The sequence below is a fragment of the Phyllostomus discolor genome, chromosome 5 (genome assembly GCF_004126475.2).
Source record: "Phyllostomus discolor isolate MPI-MPIP mPhyDis1 chromosome 5, mPhyDis1.pri.v3, whole genome shotgun sequence".
NCBI lineage: Eukaryota > Metazoa > Chordata > Mammalia > Chiroptera > Phyllostomidae > Phyllostomus > Phyllostomus discolor.
Genome location: NC_040907.2, coordinates 45969774 through 45974061, shown reverse-complemented (window position 1 = coordinate 45974061; position 4288 = coordinate 45969774). Strand labels below are relative to the sequence as shown.

General features: G+C 41.7%; 1 pseudogene; it reads right to left on the bottom strand.

Annotated features, from left to right (window-relative positions):
• Nucleotides 1–330: 330 nt before the first annotated feature.
• On the bottom strand, nt 331–1916 carry LOC114497460 (annotated as a pseudogene).
• Between the last annotated feature and the right edge of the window lie 2372 nt (nt 1917–4288).

Genomic DNA, 4288 nt, shown 5'->3' with positions numbered 1-4288 from the left:
TATCTGGGATAGGCAGGGAAGGCCTTCTGGAAAAGGTAGTGACTGGGAGGAGTCTAGAAACTTTAGATCTCAAACTGTTTGTTTTCAGTCTTAGCATTTCTAAAAAGGTTGGAGAAGAAGAATAGTAGAGTAGTTAAGAGTATGGCTCAGGAATTAGCATATCTGAGTTCAGAACTAAGCTTTCCTACTCTCTGGTCAGTTTCTCCATCTGTAAAATAGGGATAATGGTAATATTAGTAGCTACCCCATCAGTTGTAATCCACTTACAGCAATGCCAGTTACACTGTAACACTTAATAAACAGCAAGTGTTTATTAAGTTTTTCTTTCTTTTTCAGTGCTTTTACTTTGAAACATGAGCAGATAATCTTATAGGTATACATGAAAAAGACAAACACAATCACAGGTAAAAACAAAGAAAATCTAACCAGAAAGCAGCTGTCGAACATGAAATTCTGAGTATGACATGTTGCAGGGATGAAAGGAATGGTAATTAGTATTTCCCTTCTTTCTCACCCTCTCCTTCAACAGAACCCACACCAGCCTCCTCGTAGTCCTTCTATAGAGCAGCCATGTGCTTATGGGCCTCAGAAAACTCTCCTTCCTCTGTGCCCTCCTCCATGTACTGGTGGGCAAAAGCACACTTGGCACACATCAGGTCAAACTAGTGGTCCAGGTGAGGCCAGACCGCAGCAATAGCTGTGGTGTTGCTCAGCACGTACACTACTTGCTTTACTTTGGCCAGGTCTCCACCAGACACCACAGTGAAAGGCTGGTAATGAATGCCAACTTTGAAGCCAGTGGAGCACCAGTCCACAAACTGAATGGTTCGCTTGGTCTGGATGGTGGCAATGGCAGCACTGGCACTTTTGGGAACCATGTCACCATGGTACAACAGGCATCAAGCCATGAATTTACTGTGGTGAGGGTCATACTTCACCATCTGGTTTGCTGGCTCAAAGCATGCATTGGTGATGTTTGCTACAGAATACTGTTCACTGTAGGTTTCTCAGCAGAGATGACGGGCGTATGTGGCCAGATGGAAGTGGATTCGGGGATAAGGCACCAGGCTGGTCTGGAATTTGGTCAGATTGATATTTAGGGCTCCATCAAACCTGAGGGAATCAGGGATGGAGGGCACAATCTGGCTGATAAGGCAGTTAAGGTTAGTGTAGGTTGGGCACTTGATATAGAGGTTTCTGTGATAGATGTCATAGATGTCTTGCTGTCAACCATGAGGACACAATCAGAGTGCTCCAGAGTGGTGTGGGTGGTGAGGATGGAGTTGTGGGGCTCCACTACAGCTGTGGAAACCTGGGGGGCTGAGTAAATGGAGGACTGCAGCTTGGACTTTTTGCCATAATCTACAGAGCTGCTCCATCAGCAGGGAAGTGAACCCAGGATCAGTTCCCCCGCCAAGGATGTGGAAAACCAAGAAGCCCTGAAGACCTATGCACTGGCCATCCAGTTTCCAAATTCAGTCCAAGAAGAGATCAATGATCTACTTGCCAATGGTGTAGTGTCCATGGGTAAGGTTATTGGCAGCATCTTCCTTGCCTTTGATCAGCTGCTCAGGGTAGAAGAGCTGGCAGTAGGTACCAGTGCAAACTTCATCCATGACTGTGGGTTCTAGGTCTACAAACACTGCCCTGGGCACATGCTTGCCAGTGCCTGTCTCACTGAAGAAGGTGTTGAAGGAGCCATCTCCCCACACTCCCCTGGTATGGTCACTCAGCATCTGGCCATTGGGCTGGATGCTGTGTTCCAGGCAGTAGAGCTCCCAGCAGGCATTACCGATCTGGATACCAGCCCGGCCAATGTGGGTGGAGATGCACTCATGCATGGCTGCAGATTAGCAGGCGCAAGAAGCTGAGTAGACAGCAGGTCCTGGTTACTGTCCCCGACAAGTTAAGAGTTGAGGTAAGTAACACATTCTATTAAGTATTTTTTATCTTTTAAATTCTTCAAGGGTAAGTACTGCTGGCATATTGATCTCCTTTTGCATTTCCGCAGTGCTAGATACATAAACTGAGACCTTGAAAGCAGGTCTATCATCTATCTACAATTTTAAAGCCATTTTTGTACACCCTGCAGGGTAGCACAATGCTTAGCACATAGCTACTTTATGATGGCTCACTGGTTTGAAATGGACCACCAGAAAATCTAATCTGTACTCTCACAGTTGAAAATGGTAATGCTCATTTTCTTGCTCTCTTCATTTAACCACCTTCTAGGTATTTTGATGGGGGACATTCATTGTTTTAGATAACAGACCTCATGCTTAAACTATTGCATAGTGAACAAGATATGTTTACCTTGAAACTGAAGGCAGATTTACTGTGAAGCTAATGACGTACAAGTCTAGAATGGTGAGGCCGCATGCCTAATGTATTTGTAGTGCTGTAGTTTTTTTTTTTTCAAGAGAGTCTCTAGAATTACATAAGCTTTGTAGTTGATAATAATGCTACTTATTTTATACCATTGTTGAGAGGATCAGATAAGCTAATTTTAGTAAGCCTCTGGTAAGTGTTAGTAATTATTATTATGGAGAACCTTATGAAGTCTCCAAGGCTGTTAAAGCAAGAATATCGGTTAAGATAGTAGGCTAGAGGAGAAACTTCATGAGAGCAAGAATGTTCTTGTCTTGTTCACCTCTCTATCCACAGAACCTTAAAAAGGTCAATGAATATTGTATTCTTAATCACTGTGCCAGATTACTTCACTTATTATATATTCTTTTATGATCTTACACTTATTTTTTGTTTTATCTCTCCAACTAGATTGTGATAATAACAGCTTACATTTATATAATACTATGCAGGATTATTTATTCTTTCAATAAATATGGCACACGGTAAGTACCTAATAAAAATTTCTTGAATTGAATCATGACTAGACTGTTCAAATGCAAGAGAGAGAGAGAGAGAGACCTAGTTTTTTCTAACTTGTGTGTTTTGACAAAATGTACATAGGATAAGTCTAAGGTACATTTTGGCATAGTGTGAACTACACTGGCTACACAAATCGAAGAATCAGTACATTGAATACAGTGAGAGAGCGCATTGGTGTCCTCACCTTTGCAGAGCTTTCCATCACCTCCTTTGTATAAGCACCCACTACCTAGGGTGTGATGCAGGTGGGCTCAGAAGGGGAAGATAGATTCATGGCAGTGTGGTAGAATGACATCGACTTAGGAGTCAGGGAACCTGAGCCTACTGCTCTGCTCTCAATTCATCCTCTGCTTAGCTCTATGACTGTGGGCAAGTCATTGAACCTCTCTGAGCCTCACTGGCTCATCTGTGAAATGGCATTAATAATACCTGCATATACCACTATACAAGATTATTGTGTTATATGATGTATTTTGTGGAAAAAAGTACTTTGTAATTCTTGTCTACCTCAGAACTACTGTGTAAAACAAAGAACATTTGAAACAGGAATAAAAGAACCAAAAGATCATATACAAATTAAGAGAGAGGGAGAGAGAACCATTCATTCAAAAGGAAAATTTTAGCTATAGAATATAAGCAAAAGAAATCGTGTGTGTATAAATAACAAATGTGACAAGAAGATAAACAACTATAGAATATACAAGTATTTAAAGAAAGAACTAGTGTAGCACCTGGGTTATAATAGGTGCCCATAAGTAATTACCAAATGAATTAATAATTCTATCATATCACATTACCTTCTTACCATTAGTCCTCCAACGGCTTCCTGTTTTACTTGTCATAAAACCCAAGGTTTCTCCCTGTGGCCTTCTGTCAAGCCCTGTGTGATCCAGCCCCTGCCTAACTCTCTCCAACCTTGTCTTGTACCATATTCCCCCTTGTTTACCAGGTTCCAGACACACTGGCCTTGCTGGTCTCTGAACAGAAGAAAGTTTTTCCTGCTTCAGGGCCTTTATACTTTCTCTTTTTTCTGCCTGTCCTGCTCTTTCCCTAGATATTTGCACGGCTCACCCCTCACCATTTAGGCCTCAGCTCAAATGTCACCTGTACAGATAGGGATTCCCTCACCTTCTGGCGGAGCTGCCACCCCAGACCCCCATTTTATTACTTTCTGAATGTTACAGAATTCATTTACCAATTTACTTGTTTATTGTAAGTGTTGCCCATTTCCTTTTGAAAAATAAAAGCATCAGGAAGGTGCGGACTTTATTTTCACCTTATTTTAGCTTCTGTTTTTCTAGTTTTCCTTTTAAATTATTTTTTTCTCTCCTTTGTGATTTTTGCTTATCACTTGCTTCACTCCCATTTTAATTTCCCTCCTTTTCATACCCAATTCTCC